This window comes from Leguminivora glycinivorella, chromosome 15 (genome assembly GCF_023078275.1).
Source record: "Leguminivora glycinivorella isolate SPB_JAAS2020 chromosome 15, LegGlyc_1.1, whole genome shotgun sequence".
Lineage (NCBI taxonomy): Eukaryota > Metazoa > Arthropoda > Insecta > Lepidoptera > Tortricidae > Leguminivora > Leguminivora glycinivorella.
Window position 1 is genome coordinate 10,193,822 of NC_062985.1, and position 21,473 is coordinate 10,215,294.

Consider the following 21,473-nt stretch of genomic DNA (forward strand, 5'->3'; position numbering starts at 1 on the left):
TGACTGCCGTTATCAAGAAAGATTGTTTGAGGAACCCCATGAACTAGAAAGAGTTGGTCCTCAATAATTTTGGTGATTATAGTGGAAGTAGCATTACGAATAGGGAAAATGAGGCAAAATTTTGAAAAACAACAAGTGATGACCAGGATATATTGGTTTTGTTTCCGAGTGATAGGCAGAGGGCCCATGAGGTCAATCGAAACCATTTGAAAAGGTCGGCAACATTGTTTAGGGCGACCCATTTCACCAAGCACCTGATGATTTTGATGTTTGTATTGTAAACACTTATTACAAGATCCTACAAATTTCACGACGTCATTATGCATCCCTGGCCAGAAGTATCTCAACGCCAATCTACGATACGTTTTAAAGATACCTAGATGTCCAGCCATAGGCTCAGAATGATTTTGTTCCAAAACATCATGACGAAATTCGCTTGGGACAACTTCCTTCCAAGAGAACTCGGAGGTTTTCTCGTGTTTATTTTTGCAAAGCCTATACAAAGAGCCATTCTTGATGAGAAAATTAGGAAAATTTTGAGGTTTAGTTAAGCAAGAATTATAAATATTTTTGTACCATGCATCTGACGTGTTACGAAAAGAATTGGACAAATCAATAGCGCTAATCGGAACAGCTCTCGACAGAGCGTCGGGAATCACGTTATCCACTCCTCGACGATGTTTAAGCTCGAAGTTAAAACACGATAAACGTACGCCCCACGTTGGGCGCCAATGTAACGTCTAGGACTGGTAGGGCATAAATAAAAATTCTACCAGTACGTTAACAAAAATAATTTATTAAAAAAACTAAAATTTGGAATAGGGTCGTGGGTGGTCAAGGCCCGGGTCTAAAATTTGCCACCGCGGAGCGGTACTGCCCTGGCTGGTGGTTACGATGGTGGTCCGCAGCAGGTGTGGGGGCCAGCGCTGAAGAGGAGCAGGGGCGACGGCGGGCGAACGACTCAGGCTCCAACCCAGCCGTCTGGATGTTGTGTGTGTGGATGCTGGTGACGGTGTGACACGTCGGCCGAACGGTCTTCTTTTTTAAAAATAACGGCGCACCCTGTAAATTTCCACGCATAGTCTTAGTGATGAGACCTTGTTCTTGCTCGCTCTGATAGGTGAACACCCTGTGACGATGATGATGATGATGAAGGTGGGACCAAGAATAAGCCGGTGCACCAGCAGCATAAGTGCATAAGCAGATAGCGTGTTTGTGTTCACAAATCAGAGCGGAGTTACAAGCACAGCAAGGAAAAGCACAGAAGTAAGGAAGAAAGAACAAAGAAAGTGACTAAATTAAGAAGGAGGTACGCACACATACTTATTCGTACCCGCCATTACATTACTTAGCACTAACAGAACAAAGGAAATTGCAAAGTCATTCCCTCTAAAAGCGTTTAGCATAAAATGGGAATGAATAATTTAAATTAAGCATTTAACACTGTTAACAAAAGATAATTACAAGTGAGCTCACATTAGGATTAAAATTACACTATGTACTATTTTTTAAAATAACGTTCAACACTTTGCACTTACCAGTACGTGGGTGCGGGAACTCGTTATTTCGCGATTACGTCGCCGAATATATTTAAATTAATTAAATTTGCAGGTGTCCGCGCCCACCAGAAAATAATTAAAATTATAATTTGTACAGCGCGCGAGACGACACGGGCTGGCCCGTGTGCGCGACGGTACGTACGTGCGTAACGTTTGGCGGCTGGCGCGGACTGATGACTGGGCGGCGCGGCGGGGCAGCGCTCGCGCCAGTTCCAGATTATTCCGTGACGTCAGCTCAGACCGGTCGTAGTACAGTTGATACGAATAGCGCATGGACGGTCGGATTAACCTTGCGATGTCTATTACAGAGGTTTTTTAAAACATAATTATTTTATTTTATTCTTAGTCGTACTTTAAAATAGAAAAGTAGAATAAGATAATTAATGTAAATATAAAATTGATTGTTAAATTTGTAAAAATAAATAGTTAGTTGAGTAAAATAAATAATAAAAATAATAATTGATTAAAATAATTCATGCAACTATAATTAAAATTAATTTATAAATTAGTTATTTTATTAAAATTTGTATAATTAAAATTGTAAAAATAATAAAATTAAAGCTTATAATTAAAACATGTACGTGCAACGTTACAACGTAACAAGTCGCCATCTAGGATGAGTTGCTTGTACTAGATCGCAATACTATAAGCTACTAGCGCCAGGAGTTGCCTGTACGAATGTATGGGTACTAATACACTTTAATGCTATAAATATGCTAATTTTTTTTAACGAGAAAAACTACTATACATATTATAAACGGAAATAAATGCAGTAAACTAAAGAAAAGTGACCAAGGCCTTCAGTTACCCGCGGCTGGAATGCTGTCGTATTATGGAAGATTTTTTTTGTCAATAATCAATATGAATGTTGTTGTATTGACGTATCATAAAATTACCTTTAAACTCGAACCAGAGGGCCCTGTGGCATCATCAATGACCGTATCGATAACCGGAACAAAATGTATCTAAATTATCATTAGATAATTCCTGTTTTAGTACTAAAACAAATTGTTTATTTCACAATGTATTATGTGAAATGTAGTAGCGCATTTTGGCCTGTAGTCATAAGCAGAGTTTGGCACTGTGGTTTGTAACAATTGTAACGCCGCTTACTGACAGAGTGTAGTACTAGTGTATGGTCTGGGTTCGATTCTGGCCTGAGGAATATTTTTTTGGTTTTTATTTTTTTTAAAACCGACAAGTTTCTACATTATAAAGGTTTATATCTCCCGTTTACAATATTTATGGCAAGATTCATTGTTTTGTATGTTTTTCCTGATGTAAATTAATTGTAAGTTCACATAAAAAGTATCTTTTTTTGCAATAAAACAGAACGCGTAGCAATAAATATAGGTACCTATTATAAATATTCACTTAAGCTAATGCATGTGCCTTTGTGTTTGGGGTTGCGTTGCGACTTGCGAGTTGCGAGGTAGGTAGTCCGCAGCGCCGAGCCGGCGAAAGACTGCATACAGGCAGACTGCATATTTAGCACGCACAGTACAACTCAAGTACCTATAAGTTACATTTTGAATAACGAGACATTTTAAAATTATATGATAATTATTACGATCAAAGATTCGACCTACCATAGAAACGTTGAATTTTGTTACAAATATCATACAGGGAACCAAACTATACAGGCAGTAATTTTTATAACAAGCAATATTTTCTGCACATGGGCTGCCGGCTGGCTGTGTGAAAAAAGAATAGAACATCAAAATTCATCATCAATTTTGTTTATTACTTATGTACATTTTAAATCTTCGATTCTGTCTTCAAAACACTCTTCTCTCTCTAACGCTCCTCTCTCACGAGGCTATTCAAATGAAGCGCCACTGACGGGTCTCTATTGGTTCCCATATTTTTTTAAGTCCGATTTTTACTATCCATAACGTTTTCTGTCATAATTTTTCTTAGTCATATTATCACTAGTCATAAAATTAAACGTCAGAAATTGTAGTTCTGATTTTTGAAAGTCATAAGTATTGTTAGTCATAAAATTTATTAGCCATAATAATCAAAGGCCATAGATGTACAAATCCATAATGTTGAAGGAAATAAACTTACTCGGAATAATTGATCTAAGGATTTATCACAAGTCATAATGATTAATAACCGGGTTACCCTCATCTGGTAGAATAATTTTAGTCCGAAACACACTTCGCATAACATGTTTCGCAGAAACACTTTCAGTCGAATGGTAATTTTACAGAAAATTTAGTTGGCATTATTACTACCATGCATAAGACACATTTGGCAGAATATTGTTTTACAGAACATTACTTTGGTCGACTTTGATTTAGCATAATTGTATGTACCATAATAATCTTGTAGCATAATATTACATTAGCAGAATTATTACACGCTATCATAAGAGAAAAACTGCCCCAGAGTAACCGTTAGGTACGACGACGAGCGAAGCGAGGAGGAGTGTTAGGTATCTTGCATCCCCAACACATCCAACTCGCTATCAAATAGCAAATTGCAACTTTATGCCACCTAAATATTATGCACAAATATTATCTGCAAAAGTAATGTTCGACTAGAAGACTATTATGGTCATCAACATTATGACAACAGATGATTCGGTATTACAAAAATCTGCGAAATGATTTATGACAAAGCATATTCTGCGTAAGGTGTTTCTGCCAAACATGACTTCTGCCAAGAACTATTATACGAATCAAATATATGCGTAAAAAGTTTCTGCCAGATAATAGTAAACCATAACCGGGTTTAATAACCATGTGTTTCTTCACTAATAGCATTAAATGGTTCTCTATTGTTTCCCATAAAAAATGTTGCAATGTTATTTTAGTCTGCATTTTCGAAATTTGTAATTTGGCTTACTAACTTGTTCAGTATTTATTAAATTTTCATGGCACTTATTAAACCATTTGGTCTCGCCAAGGAGCCGACGTTGACAATTTCTATATCCGCTTTTAAGGACAAAAGATAACTAGCAAAAGGAAACTAACTACACGAGGTAAAGGGTTACTTTTTGAAACAATTTTGTTCCGCCAATAAATCGACGAAGCCCCGCTACGTGGGTCTCCTTTCCGCTCTAAGGTAACTAAGGAACCTACACGAGGAAAAGGGTTATTTTTAAAACAATTTAGTTCCACCAATGAGTAGACGGAGCCCCGCTACTCGGGGCTCCTATTTCCGCTCTAAGGAATCAAAGGAAACTAACAACCTACCCGAGGAATAGGGTTACTATAATTTTTTTCTGTGTAATTATATGTATGTCTGAAATATAATATACTTTAGGAATTTTAGACATTAAATCTATATGCAGAAAAATCAGTAGGGCTTCAAAATATTTATACTATTCTACATACGCTTTTTGCGTTGTACTTTCCTCGCTATAAATAGTGGAGGGGAAAAGTTTCGTGTTACAAACGGGTGCCAATGTATTTTACTTTTCGTGTGTTGAAAAACTCGCCAAGTTCAACTTTGCACCCTTGTATAACAAATAACTATTACTTATTAGCTTTTATCTACGCCTTACTTTTATTTGATTCTATTGATGATTTATATTGCTTAAAAGGATCTATATCTAGATTATCTAGATTCCTAAAGTTTTTTCTTCGATTTTTAGATCGCCTAATATTTTTTGGCATAATGATCATTTGGCCTAATTTAAATGTCCTAATATTGTTTCGCCTAACGCCGTTAAAACCCACTTTTTTAGAAGCGATTCGGATTTGTGTGAGGTCACGGTTCTAGCCTAACCTAAACCTACCTTTCTAACAGCGAATCGGTTCTGGGTAATGTCATTTTTGGGGCAAAATTTAAATTATGCCAAATGATCGTTAGGCCAAAAGAGCGTTAGGCATTTCATAATTCGGCCAAATGAGTTAGGCCAAATGATTTTCGAACAAACGTCATTAGGAATGTAGAGGTAGTCCCTGCTTAAAATTATCAAAATGGGTAATTATTCGCAGTATCCAATGCCTGGAAAAGGGGTGACACCACCTCCGAACCAAATCAATGTACAATATATTTAATCATGGGATAACGGTAAGCAAAAAAATAACATAGTGCAATACATATTAGGTTTCTTTGAGTTTGAAAGTATTTTTTTTTTAATCAATAATACATACTAAAACTATATTAAATTTACTGTAATTTTGTTCTTTATACTCACTCCCTATCGGCAATAGTTCCGGAGATATGGCCTTTGAAAAAAAAAACGAACCACTGACTGTCGACCACTTCACCCTACACACACAGCGCGCACAGGCGAGGCGGACGAAGCACAAAGTTCAGTCGCGTACCATCTGAATAGTCGCTTGAGAGAGGAGTGTTTTGGATACAGAATGGAAGGATTAAAGTGTATAAACAAACACGATGTAAAAATTGTTCTTGAATAAATAAGCTGAAACTGAAACTATATAAAATTTAACGAAATATAATATTACATTTTCAGGTTCCATTATTTTTTAACATATTACTTGTTATAAAAATTACAGCCTGTACAATTTGGCACAATATTAACTAAAAATGAATAATATTTGTGATAAAATTCTATGGTAGGTACCGTATCTTTGATCGTAATAATTATATAATTTTAAAATATTTCGTTATTCTAACGGAAACTACGAACACCTATCTACAAATTTAGATTTTTGTTAGTTGCGGCATACGGTACGTATTATGGTCACGTTATAATATAAAAAATAATTCAAATTTATTTATATATCACCTTTCCTTGTTACCTATATCATTCCGTGCTATGTGCGCGAAGCCGCGAACTAAAACCTACCTGCAGGGGTTGCAAGGTCAACGACCCCACCCGAGCGCGCGCCGGCTCGCAGTAGGTACTGTGGGTACCTAACCAAATCTAACCACGCCTGCGCGCTCGTTTACAAGGCACATGCATTTATCTTGTGTGTATTTTATATAAAATAATTATGTATTCATTTTCATATTTATTTATTACTTTTTTTTACACAGCGAGCACATGTAAACTATACAGGCTTCCTGTATAATATTTGTCACAAAATTCAACGTTTGTATAAACTTTTACATATAAATATGAAGCTTCAAATAATTTTCATCAGCGAGAAAATACGAAACAAGGAATTTTGCCATAAATATTGTAACCGGGAGATATTATAACCTTTATAATGTAGAAACTAATCGTTTTTGAAAAAAAAAAACACAAAAAGATATCCCACTGCCCGGGCTCGAAACCAGGACCGCATTGATCAGTGAGAGCCGTAAGCGGCGATGAAACCCACACGGCCAAATTCTACTTGCGACTGACGGGCAAAATTCGCCAATACATGTCATATAGTACATTGTGAAATAATTTGTTTTTGTCCTAAAACAGGAATTATGTAATGTACACTTGTAATAATGAAATGATAATTTAATTTCATTTTGTTTCGCTTCTCTATTCTAAGAAAAAAAATGGCTCAGCGCAGCGAGCGGCACAGCCCCCCCGTCCGAGAGCCCGCAGGCAACTGGCGGGCGGTGCGTGGCGCGTTCTAAGGTAGCCCCTTAATACATTTATTTTAGTTATATTTGATTTAATTTCGCTTCCATGGTTTTCAATTAATTTATTTATTCTAATTTTGTAATGACATTGATAGAAAATTTAGTTTTGTAGAATACTAACCATATATTTAATTATTATGTAATTGCGTACTAACAACAATGATCTCAGTTGGTCCTTGAAATAAATGAATTGAATTGAATTGAAGGAAAAGTACATACAATGAATTCTTAAAATATAAATGTTTATACCCGTGAATTTAAATTGTTGCTATCCCTCATTGGGGCCTTAATAATACGGTTGGACGAACAAACTAAATTCAAAGTGATCCGCGGTGCGGGCCGGGCGGGATCCGGATATCCTTAAATAATTCCTATTTCTCAGTGGACTGCTACTGTAGATTACGTTTCCGATAGGTACTGAGGACAGATTTTTGAATTTGGAACGCTCGATTTTGTGGTTTTTAGGCACAGGCAGACATGTGGCTTCAAATCCATACTAATATTATAAATGGGAAAGTGTGTGTCTGTTTGTTTGTCCGTCTTTCACGGCAAAACGGAATTGACATGATTTTTTAAGTGGAGATAGTTGACGAGATGGAGAGTGACAGGGTACTTTTTGTCTCTCTCTAACGCGAGTGAAGCCGCGGGCAAAAGCTAGTTGAAATATAATTGAAACGTACATGGTTTGTAGTTGTACCGTTAGTAAATAGCGTACAAATCGTACAATTTGCGAAATCGCGCGTTCGATATTCATATTCACATTCGCCCTCTGGTCTTCCATCATGGTCCATAGAACTATTGTTCTATTGAAAATTACGCCGAAATTAAATTTTTCTGTGAGATAAAAATAACTTTCACGCCTATATTTTTAAATTTGTTCCTACTTGCAAATTTAATGTGCAACCTGTTAGTGCTGTTAACATTTTTTTATTTCCTTCGTGATAGTTACGATTGTATAGGACAGTATATAGACATATTTTCCGATACAACCAACCATCATTGTTTTATTTACTTACTCTTCCGAGTCCGGGCAAAATAGATTCAGCATACAAACATACATGTTTAAATAAAACATTGCTCTTTAAATAATCCAGGAGCTTTTTGCTTTACTCGTGAAAATCCTCGCTGAATCGTCGCAATGCACTCGATATGCACAAAGGTCCGCAAACATTCGTTTGTTTGTCTGTCAACATTGTTTAGAACCATCATCATCATCCTTGCGTTTGACAACTGATTCCTAGATTTGGCGTAGGCACTAGTTTTACGGAAGCGACTGTGCCATCTGACCTTCCACCCCGAAGGGTAACTAGGCGTTATTGGCCCGGTTTCCTCACTATGTTTTCCTGTACTGAAAAGCGACTGGCAAATATCAAATGGCATTTCGCACACAAGTTCCGATAAACTCATTAGTACGAGCCGGGGATCGAACCCGCGACCTCCGGATTGAAAGTCGCACGCTCTTACCACTAGGCCACCAGGGTGGCTAGCCGAATGGCACAATCGCTCACGAAACGCTCACGAAACGAAGCGCTAGTAGATATCTATCTCTATCGCGCTTGCGTATTGGCGCGACAGAGCCAGCGGCGTATCGCTTTCGTTTGGCGTCGGAGAAATGCCATTCGGCTACGGGGCCAGCGCTTCAACCAATGTTTAGAACCAAGTCACGGGTAAACAGTTTGCATAATGGCCAGCCAGATTACGAATGGCAGAAACAAAAATATTGCTTCTTAATGTAAATCAGCCGATCGTATCTTAGACGGAATGGTTTAATTTTAAACCGAGGCTGTTATTCTTCTGGTTAAAGGCTTTCTTGAGGACTCGTGTCTCTTAGATACCAATTTATACCGATACCCCATGAGTCCCATGACATAGACCAAAACATAGACACAGCATAACCAACCTAACAAAATAAATCAATGCTATGCAACTAAAAGGGGAGTATGGAATTTAGAGTTAAATACCTCTATTCTTCATAAAGGGGAGACTGTCAAATGTGTCAATCTTTAGAATTTTCAAAACTAACTGTGAAACGAAAATATTATGATTCCGTGGTGTTTTACATGTTTTGTGTAATCCTGAGCTTCATTTGAGCAGTGCGTCGAGTTGAGCAATAAAGTTCCTCCGTAGTGTTATTTTATATACCTATTTACAAATAATGTACTAGTAATTTTGTAATGGGCGTGTGTTGGGTTGTGTACATAAATGGTAAAACTCTTGCAAAACTAAAGAAAGTTCTACAAATTCCCATTGAATGAATCAAGGCAAGTACCTATATCACCCAGTTATTTTTAAAGTGTTTTATGTTTACTATACATCTCTTTATTTACATGATTATATAAGAAACTAAGACTAAGCTTAAAAGCTAGCTAATGTCTAAAATAGGCCCTTGAGGCATTGTACCAAGGATACTGGCGACATTTCCTCGCTGTATCGCAATGCTGATACGTTGTGCGAGGAAGTCGCCAGCTCTTCGGTCACTAGTTACCTCAACCAGACGCTTCGCGATTTCTGTGAACAACTTGTTCGCGCTGGGACCCCATGGACCTAGAGTTTCTACGCGAAAGGGTACAAAAAGAAAATGTTTTAGTAGGAAACTATTAAAATAGTTTGTAAACAATAGATACTGACTTTTGTTTAGTATTATTTCTTCTTCCCGATTCGCGAACGTAACGCACTGCGAATAAATTAATCCTACGCAACCCTAACATGTCTTATCTCCCCAAGTCCCCATACAAGCATGGTACGCGTTCGCTTACATGAACTTAGACCACAGTATAATGCTTAAAGAGTACTATCGTACGGTAGCTGTATGGCCACTTACGCTCCCCGCTGAAAGCGCCGCCCACCCCCTCTCGGTTACCTCGCAGTTACCGCCTGTCAAAAACGCGACCAGTCGACCTGTCATATTTCACTCATACAAGCATAGTACGCGTTCACCTACACAAGCTTAGAATAAGTGTGCTAGGAACGCGCTTCTTTCATATATTTGATCGCCAGTGTCCGAGATGTGCTTAGACTGTGCGCGTAGGAACGCCATTATCCGAGGTGGGATACCACCATTTTTCGGAAATCTGCATGGCGGGCAAACATGGTCGAGTAATAAAGCCTATGTCGGTGCGTCCCTTTCGCACGTTCTGTAAGTGCGATTATGACTACACAGAGGATCACCTCAGGGCCCAGGGCTATCCATACTATATCCATACTAATATCATAAATGAGAAAGTGTGTGTGTCTGTTTGTTTGTTCGTCTTTCACGGTAAAACTGAGCGACGAATTGACGTGATTTTTTAAGTGGAGATAGCTGAAGGGATGGAGAGTGACATAGGCTACTTTTTGTCTCTTTCTAACCCCCCACTTCCCTAGAATGTGGGGTGGCAGTTTGTATGGAGCATTCGAATTTAACGCGCGCGAAGCCGCGGGCAAAAGCTAGTCTATACCATACTAGTGTCCACTGGCCCCCAGTTATATCTCGAAAGGGCCGTTTGGTTTGCTGACCCCTGACCCCAGTATACGTCGGACGAATAATGTTTGATGAGATCCCCAGACGATTGAGGAAGGAAACTGACTAACTTACATACCCAAAGTAGATCCCATACACGCACTAAGTAGTTTGACGAAAAGCAAGTAAAAGATTTTTTTATTTTTGACATTACTATGAAAACTTGGCCACCTACCTTCACAAGTCGCACATTCCGAAATAAAAACAGATATGTAAAAGATTACCAAATTTTATTCTGTCTCTCTTACCCTATTCTATGGAGTCTAAAGATTAGTATCATAAAATGAACATCTTTTTTTTGCCACTTTTATGAAATGTGATATTTGTGAAAAAAAAAATGCTATTTCTACTCAGAATTACTAGCTTTTTCAATCCTAGTAGTTAAAAAAATAGTCCCATACGAATTTTTCTTATTTTGTTACCATTCTCAGTACATTTTGTATGGGGTAACAAAAGAGGAAAGTAACAAAAATGTATGGAAATTCTAAAAAATGGCAAAAAAAAGAAATGCTCTAATCATCTACAATTGAAATTTCTTCATTGTACACTGCCCCAAACATAATTATATTTGTAATTTTGTTAATTAATTATTTTTAATCGTATGTTCCTATGTGTCATGATTGGTGTATACTGTAAGTGACATTGTATTAATAAATAAATGAAATGAAATATTAAATGTATTGGCGTAGTCGGTAGGTAGTAGGTACCCTAATATATCATATATCTTATACTATTAAACGAGCAATTCTTGTATATTTATTTATTTATTTATATATACCGACGATCTCGGAAACCACCGCTCTAAAGATTTCGCTGAAATTTGTTATGTGGGGGTTTTCGGGGGTGAAAAATCGATCTAGCGTAGCTTTAGATCCCGGAAAACGCGAATTTTCGAGTTTTCATGAGTTTTTCTTTCGCGTTTGTAAACGTAAAATATGGTCCTTAATTTCGCCGCGCGCGCATCGATTCCGCTTAGCTCAGTCGTACGAGGTCGGTCTAATGTACGCAGATAGATCGTAGGTGTCAGGGTTTCGAATCCCGGCCAGAAATTATGTTTTTGTTTTGTCTTTTTTTTTGTTTTTGTATTTATAAGAGCGAAGCTCGGTCGCCCAGATATTACTAGATAATGTATTCACTTTTCTATACAGGGTACTACTTATGTTAGTAGGGACCGTTTATTCCAAACGGAGTGATCAAGTACTTAGTTCGACTTAAAGGAATATCTTCCAACCCCCTGGCCAACGATTAGCTGATCTTGAGTATTAGGGAATAAGATTAGGGTACTTAAGAAGATTAAGAGCTGCCGGGCCGACGAATACTAACTATCAATTTATCCTAAACAAAATGAATTTGATTGAATTGATGCAATAAACATCCGTTTCTAGAATTTGGGTCGAAAATGGGAATAACAATGTACGAGTAGATGTATTGTCCCAGATTTGTAAGAACCTCTTTTTGACACAAACATGACAGCGTCCACAAAACGTAAACTCGCGAAACCTAATAATGAAATTTTAAATAAAATCCTGTAATAATATTTAAAAAAATCAAGTACTTAAAAACAATATTTCGCTTACTTTAAACATAATCTAACACGTGTTACATTTTTGCGGATCTTCGTTAGTGAGTATTTTACGATATTAATTTATCACCCAGGATTTACTTATTTTTAAACTAGTGCTGTGGCAGAATCTGTCATTTCGATTCAACTTTTCACTAAGTTGATAGAAATCGTATATTTGTTTAAGCACCTCCTTGTATGTACATATGACCTAATCGATTCAACCAATTCGAAATTAATCGTTAGATTTGGCAAACGATACGTCTTCGCCACACCGCAACATACTTCAAAAAAAATGTGTCAAAAATGTGAACTTACAAATCTGGAACAATAGTGACGGCATTTTCTTTGACAACATTATGAATAAAGGTTAAAACACAATCAACTTTTTTGCGTTAGCAAAAACTATCATTGAAATAACGATTTCTTAACGCAACACTAATTCATTTAATGGCCCAAAAAACGAGGGCTTACTATTTATTAAACATTTTCTTTCTTCGTAGTCGATTTCAACTCCTTTTAAACATTAGTTGTTTATACACAATCATGTAGTGCGAAAAGCTTTGTAACTTGTGATGCCATTTTCTTTAACGAATCGATATGTAGGTACATAAATATATCGTATAAATGAACATTATCGGCAGTGCCAGTGCCACTAAAGTTTTATATAACCAGTAACCAAAAGCGGTTATCTACCGAGGAAAGCTATAACTTTCGTACTTTTATAAATTTCACGCTAGATACGTTCAGTAAATAAGGACGCAGCGTGCGGCAAAAATCGTAAAATGATTTAATAACATGGCACCTGTGGTTTGCGACTGCTTGCTTCGTATATTATGAATCGCCACCACAGGGGTTGCAAACCTTTATGGCCGCTGTACACATATGGCCAACGGTTCCACCAACCCCCTTGGTCAAGCGTGTAGAGGGCTACTTGGCCGTAAGTTGGCAGTTGGCGCTTGCGCTGGCCGGCCAACCGATTGGTGTCGGTTTTTTGTCCACACATCAAAGGATCTTGGCGCCAAAGGCCAACTGCGTTTACACGTTGGCGCTTCATTCAGTTTGTCGTCAGCCGTCAGAGAGGACAGTAGTGAAATATTTACGAAAATAATAAGTTTATCTATGCCAATAATAGTGTTGATTTTAGGAAATAAAATAACCTTGCAAATGTTTAATGTATTGCCTAAAAAAGATAAATGTGCTTATCAAAATATTCAAAAAATTGTTAATATTTCAAATAATTTAATTTTACTACGGGGTTATTATTTTTTAATCAAATTTTGCTGACAACGTTAATGACCTAGAATTTCCTAGCCTTTTTCATCCCACGTCCATCATTCATGAAGAGCCAATGCCAAGTGATTGGTTCGCCAATGTGTAAACAGCGGCTCAGAATCTTGGCCACCAAGGGTTGGTGGAACCGTTGGCCACATGTGTACAGCGGCCATAAAATCTTTTATAAACTAAAATAATTTTGAATTTCACATAAAGTTTTAGCAGGTTAGCAGGTACTAAATTGAAAGTTGCTACTTATTTCACGCTGTGAAAATAGTATCCAACGAGACTAAATATTCAACAGACATGAAGTATGCACCTTTCTTTAGACTACTCACGAGGATATTTTCTAGTATAATTACGAGTATATGTGCGTGTATAATACGTTAGCTACGTTATCTCCAATCCAACGGACACATGGTATCGTTACGTCACACAGTGCCTCCTATCTAAATATATAAAAGAAGAAGCTGACTGACTGACATATCAACGCACAGCCGAAACCGCTGGTCCTAGAGATTTCAAATTTGGCACGTAGGTTCCCTATATAGTGTAGAGGAGCACTAAGAAAGGATTTTCCAAAATTCACCTCCTAAGGGGGTCAAATGGGGGTTCAAAGTTTGTATGGGGAAACAAGATTAGTTTGACTAATTTATTCGAAACTTCACAGGAAGATTCCTTAAGACATATGACTGAATACGTGTTTCAGGTTTTTTGAAAATTTAACCCCTAAAAGGGTGAAAAGGGGGTGATAAAGTCAAAAAATCAATATGGGTATCGTTTTTATGGTTTATCGGGTCGCTGATCACGATAAATACAACGTTTTTAAAATCTAACGAGGCGGAAGTGAAATACCTTCTCCCCTGTTGTGGTGCAATGGGGTTTAAATATCAAAAAAATATATAAAAGAGGATATTGACTGACTGACCGACATATCAACGCACAGCCGAAACCGCTGGTCCTAGAGACGTCAAATTTGTCAAGTAGGTTCCTTATATAGTGTAGAGGAGCACTAAGAAAGAATTTTCCAAAATTCACTTCCTAAGGGGTCAAATGGGGGTTCAAAGTTTGTATGGGGAAACAAGATTAGTTTGACTATTTTATTCGAAACTTCACAGGAAGATTCCTTAAGACATATGACTGACTACGTGTTTCAGGTTTTTTGAAAATTTAACCCCTAAAAGGGTGAAAAGGGGGTGATAAAGTCAAAAAATCAATATGGGTATCGTTTTTATGGTTTATCGGGTCGCTGATCACGATAAACACAACGTTTTTAAAATCTAACGAGGCGGAAGTGAAATACCTTCTCCCCTGTTGTGGTGCAATGGGGTTTAAATATATAAAAGAAGATATTGACTGACTGATTGACATATCAACACACAGCCGAAACTGTTGGTCCTAGAGATTTCAAATTTGGCACATTGGTTCCTTATATGGCGTAGAGGAGCACTAAGAAAGGATTTTTCAAAATTCTCCTCTTAAAAGGGTGAAATGGGGGTTCAAAGTTTGTATGGGGAAACAAGATTAGTTTGACTATTTTATTCGAAACTTCACAGGAGGATTTCTAAAGAAATTTGACCCCTAAAGGGGTGCAAAGGGGGTAAAGTCAAAAGCACAATATGGGTATCGTTTTTATGGTTTATCGGGTCGCTGATCACGATAAATACAACGATTTTAAAATTTAATGAGGTGGAAAAGAAATTTTCTCCCCTGTTGTTGTGCAATGAGGTTAAAATATCCAAAATAGCCATAAGTATAGCTTTAGTTTTTATCTTTACTTCTGGTTCAAGAGATTTCAAATTAACACGGAAGTTCCTTAGAGGAGCACTAAGAAAGGATTTTTTATAGTTCACCTCCTAGCATGATAATTTGACAGGGGCAAGGACAGGGACAGGTTCGGGATAGGGTTAGGTTAGGGATAGGGATAGAGACAGGGACAGGGACAGGGACAGGGACAGGGACAGGGACAAGGACAGGGACAGGGACAGGGACAGGGACAGGGACAGGGACAGGGACAGGGACAGGGACAGGGACAGGGACAGGGACAGGGACAGGGACAGGGACAGGGACAGGGGGACAGGGACAGGGACAGGGACAGGGACAGGGACAGGGACAGGGACAGGGACAGGGACAGGGACAGGGACAGGGACAGGGACAGGGACAGGGACAGGGACAGGGACAGGGACAGGGACAGAGACAGGGACAGGGACAGGGACAGGGACAGGGACAGGGACAGGGACAGGGACGGAACGGGATAGGGTTAGGGATAGGGATAGGGATAGGGATAGAAATAGGGGACGGGGACGGGGATAAAATGCAGGTGGCTCAGTGGGAAGATTAGTAAGTAGGCATCGGCGAGTATCCTGCATCCGTAATAACTATTACATTCAATGTGCTGTAAGAAGATCGTTGTTTGCTTGCCTTTTATATGTTTACGTTTGCAATAAGTATAAGCAAAATGGAAAAAATTGTAAGCGATAATGCAAGGAAGTACTTTCTACCCTACCGACCATAGCGTCGAGATACTGGCTATGTGGGTTGTATGAAGTTTCCCCAGTATAAATATTTAAATAGGTAAAATATATACATATTCGTACCTACTACCTACGCTGTGGTCGCTTTGTAACAATTCTACAATCATTGCAAGGATTTATTTTAAAGCAATAGTAATATGTGTAAGGTACAGTCAGCCAAAACCGGACCGTACAGCAAAAAGATCAGTTACAATGGCCCTCCAGTCGAGAATTGCCCCGCTTTACCTTAATCGAAATAATCGCGGACATCTGTACCTACAAAGAAACCTACGGATCCAAATGAAAATTTTATTTTTTGTAAACGTTTCAATAAGAATACTTTTATTACGCGGGCGAAGCCGCGGGTAAAAGCTAGTAAGGCATACGATATACGATAGATCTCTCAGATCTCTGTCAATTCTGTCATCGCTTAGCTGCACCACAGCGCGCTACCTCGAACAGACACGTCATTATTTCACCATACACCAATTCATACATACATATACATACAGTTATGAGATATACATATGCTCTGGCTATGTCTTTATTGTACTGCACTGCGGGACGAGCCCCTATCCCCTATATTCATAAGTTAAGGAAGCCGAGGACTGATATCGCAATTTACGAGCCATTCATGGCTATACCGGTGTAATATTTCAGCATAGCTGAGAAGAGCCAGGAGCCGGTTCAGACTTATATTTAGACATTAAAATGATCTGCGGAACCGGTGAATTCTGGTCTACGGATTGCCACACACCGAGTAGGGCGCTCTACGTGTTTCGCCTGCATTACTCCTGCATTGTTCTGTCTATTATTATTGTTCTCTTAATATTCTCTCTTTTTTGTTATCTAAGTTTAGTGACGCATTGGTTTTACTGTAATGTCATGTAAACATGTTTTTACTAATAAATAAAATAAATAAATCTTTGTTATCAAATTTATCATTCGCTGATCAGATATCGCCAATATATTTAGAGGTAGGAGCAGATTTTGAATGATTCATGTTTAGTTTCACTAGGCTTATATTGACCGGTAGACCATGATTACCCTTTTGCCTGATGTTAAAGCAAACACCACCGCCCATGGACGCCCGAAACATCGCAAGGGTTGAAAGAACGTTGCCGGCCTTTATTAAAATTTTGAAAAAAACCCCGACCGCGATATAGTAGACCGATTTTCATGAAACATTGCTAAAGAATACTCCCGACTAACTCAGCTTTCAGACAAAAAAAACTAAATCTAAATCGGTTCATCCGTTCGGGAGCTACGATGACAGACAGACAGACAGACAGACAGACAGACAGACACGTCAAACTTATAACACCCCATCGTTTTTGCGTTGGGGGTTAATAAACTGTCTTAGAGACAATGTAAATCATACAATTTTTAGCATGTTGGCATGTGAAGATGTCTGTGAACTCAATCGTACACCTATCTAAAACGTAATTCGTAAAAAAAATTTAATTCAACTCAAAATTGGCTGATTAAGCTAAACCCTAAAACTCCTAGAAGTAAAAATGCCCTGCATTCAACAGATATTTAATTGGATTTCCCGATTTTACCCGTCAAGAGATCTTGTAGATATTGGTTCTTAGATCGAAAAGTTTAATTGAGTTAGGATATTTCAGAGAAAAAATTGAGAGAGTTGATTTCATTCGAAAGAAATGGAACCCTATACAGTGTTCGTGGCCAACAAGTGGCGAGGGGATATCATTGTAAATTGTAAATAATTGTAACAAGTTGAACAGGCATCTTCTGGGCAAGCTCATCTGCATCGTACGCCACGCCTTTACGTTTGGCTAATCTGTGGCCAAGAGTAAGCCCATATAAAATTAAAAAAAAAACTTTAATCGCGATATAATAGGACTTAATAGTTTTTCTCCAAAAAAATATTATACTAGTATGTACAAAATTCCGTCATTACCTGTTCTTTTTTTTTGAGTGGGGCATTCCGCATATCACCCAGACGCGGGCCTGGGATTGTTATGTGGGACTCCCTAGGCTGATGAGACCCATGATTTACCCACTAAAACCCCTCTGTCGCCGTCGCCTTGCCTTGCGAGCTCCCAGGCACTCCGAAGTACTCGTCCGCAACCTCGACAGCAGAAAGACCGCTGTCCAGGATCGAACCTGATAACATCTGCATACGAAGCCAGCGCACTACCACCGGACTACGGGCATTTTCAGAATTTGGGACCCCCCAATTAGCGTAAGTTGTTAAGACGGTCCCCCGTTTGAATGCCCTTGCTCGATCGCGCTACTTCCCCTCCCCGCACCCCTGTTATACGATACGTCGATCGAGATTCAAGACCACCATACGTAACAAGTCGCCATCTAGGATGAGTTGCTTGTACTAGATCGCAATACTATAAGCTACTAGCGCCAGGAGTTGCCTGTACGAATGTATGGGTACTAATACACTTTAATGCTATAAATATGCTAATTTTTTTTAACGAGAAAAACTACTATACATATTATAAACGGAAATAAATGCAGTAAACTAAAGAAAAGTGACCAAGGCCTTCAGTTACCCGCGGCTGGAATGCTGTCGTATTATGGAAGATTTTTTTTGTCAATAATCAATATGAATGTTGTTGTATTGACGTATCATAAAATTACCTTTAAACTCGAACCAGAGGGCCCTGTGGCATCATCAATGACCGTATCGATAACCGGAACAAAATGTATCTAAATTATCATTAGATAATTCCTGTTTTAGTACTAAAACAAATTGTTTATTTCACAATGTATAATGTGAAATGTAGTAGCGCATTTTGGCCTGTAGTCATAAGCAGAGTTTGGCACTGTGGTTTGTAACAATTGTAACGCCGCTTACTGACAGAGTGTAGTACTAGTGTATGGTCTGGGTTCGATTCTGGCCTGAGGAATATTTTTTTGGTTTTTATTTTTTTTAAAACCGACAAGTTTCTACATTATAAAGGTTTATATCTCCCGTTTACAATATTTATGGCAAGATTCATTGTTTTGTATGTTTTTCCTGATGTAAATTAATTGTAAGTTCACATAAAAAGTATCTTTTTTTGCAATAAAACAGAACGCGTAGCAATAAATATAGGTACCTATTATAAATATTCACTTAAGCTAATGCATGTGCCTTTGTGTTTGGGGTTGCGTTGCGACTTGCGAGTTGCGAGGTAGGTAGTCCGCAGCGCCGAGCCGGCGAAAGACTGCATACAGGCAGACTGCATATTTAGCACGCACAGTACAACTCAAGTACCTATAAGTTACATTTTGAATAACGAGACATTTTAAAATTATATGATAATTATTACGATCAAAGATTCGACCTACCATAGAAACGTTGAATTTTGTTACAAATATCATACAGGGAACCAAACTATACAGGCAGTAATTTTTATAACAAGCAATATTTTCTGCACATGGGCTGCCGGCTGGCTGTGTGAAAAAAAGAATAGAACATCAAAATTCATCATCAATTTTGTTTATTACTTATGTACATTTTAAATCTTCGATTCTGTCTTCAAAACACTCTTCTCTCTCTAACGCTCCTCTCTCACGAGGCTATTCAAATGAAGCGCCACTGACGGGTCTCTATTGGTTCCCATATTTTTTAAGTCCGATTTTTACTATCCATAACGTTTTCTGTCATAATTTTTCTTAGTCATATTATCACTAGTCATAAAATTAAACGTCAGAAATTGTAGTTCTGATTTTTGAAAGTCATAAGTATTGTTAGTCATAAAATTTATTAGCCATAATAATCAAAGGCCATAGATGTACAAATCCATAATGTTGAAGGAAATAAACTTACTCGGAATAATTGATCTAAGGATTTATCACAAGTCATAATGATTAATAACCGGGTTACCCTCATCTGGTAGAATAATTTTAGTCCGAAACACACTTCGCATAACATGTTTCGCAGAAACACTTTCAGTCGAATGGTAATTTTACAGAAAATTTAGTTGGCATTATTACTACCATGCATAAGACACATTTGGCAGAATATTGTTTTACAGAACATTACTTTGGTCGACTTTGATTTAGCATAATTGTATGTACCATAATAATCTTGTAGCATAATATTACATTAGCAGAATTATTACACGCTATCATAAGAGAAAAACTGCCCCAGAGTAACCGTTAGGTACGACGACGAGCGAAGCGAGGAGGAGTGTTAGGTATCTTGCATCCCCAACACATCCAACTCGCTATCAAATAGCAAATTGCAACTTTATGCCACCTAAATATTATGCACAAATATTATCTGCAAAAGTAATGTTCGACTAGAAGACTATTATGGTCATCAACATTATGACAACAGATGATTCGGTATTACAAAAATCTGCGAAATGATTTATGACAAAGCATATTCTGCGTAAGGTGTTTCTGCCAAACATGACTTCTGCCAAGAACTATTATACGAATCAAATATATGCGTAAAAAGTTTCTGCCAGATAATAGTAAACCATAACCGGGTTTAATAACCATGTGTTTCTTCACTAATAGCATTAAATGGTTCTCTATTGTTTCCCATAAAAAATGTTGCAATGTTATTTTAGTCTGCATTTTCGAAATTTGTAATTTGGCTTACTAACTTGTTCAGTATTTATTAAATTTTCATGGCACTTATTAAACCATTTGGTCTCGCCAAGGAGCCGACGTTGACAATTTCTATATCCGCTTTTAAGGACAAAAGATAACTAGCAAAAGGAAACTAACTACACGAGGTAAAGGGTTACTTTTTGAAACAATTTTGTTCCGCCAATAAATCGACGAAGCCCCGCTACGTGGGTCTCCTTTCCGCTCTAAGGTAACTAAGGAACCTACACGAGGAAAAGGGTTATTTTTAAAACAATTTAGTTCCACCAATGAGTAGACGGAGCCCCGCTACTCGGGGCTCCTATTTCCGCTCTAAGGAATCAAAGGAAACTAACAACCTACCCGAGGAATAGGGTTACTATAATTTTTTTCTGTGTAATTATATGTATGTCTGAAATATAATATACTTTAGGAATTTTAGACATTAAATCTATATGCAGAAAAATCAGTAGGGCTTCAAAATATTTATACTATTCTACATACGCTTTTTGCGTTGTACTTTCCTCGCTATAAATAGTGGAGGGGAAAAGTTTCGTGTTACAAACGGGTGCCAATGTATTTTACTTTTCGTGTGTTGAAAAACTCGCCAAGTTCAACTTTGCACCCTTGTATAACAAATAACTATTACTTATTAGCTTTTATCTACGCCTTACTTTTATTTGATTCTATTGATGATTTATATTGCTTAAAAGGATCTATATCTAGATTATCTAGATTCCTAAAGTTTTTTCTTCGATTTTTAGATCGCCTAATATTTTTTGGCATAATGATCATTTGGCCTAATTTAAATGTCCTAATATTGTTTCGCCTAACGCCGTTAAAACCCACTTTTTTAGAAGCGATTCGGATTTGTGTGAGGTCACGGTTCTAGCCTAACCTAAACCTACCTTTCTAACAGCGGTTCTGGGTAATGTCATTTTTGGGGCAAAATTTAAATTATGCCAAATGATCGTTAGGCCAAAAGAGCGTTAGGC

At 37.8% G+C, this 21,473-nt stretch overlaps 1 long non-coding RNA gene across 1 annotated transcript; it reads right to left on the reverse strand.

The window, feature by feature from the left end:
* Positions 1-834: 834 nt before the first annotated feature.
* LOC125234089 lies at positions 835-1,986 on the reverse strand. Its single transcript, XR_007177931.1, has 2 exons — positions 1,539-1,986; positions 835-1,062 (listed from the first exon to the last, which is right to left on the reverse strand). It is a non-coding gene; the product is annotated as an uncharacterized LOC125234089 (long non-coding RNA).
* Positions 1,987-21,473: the final 19,487 nt, after the last annotated feature.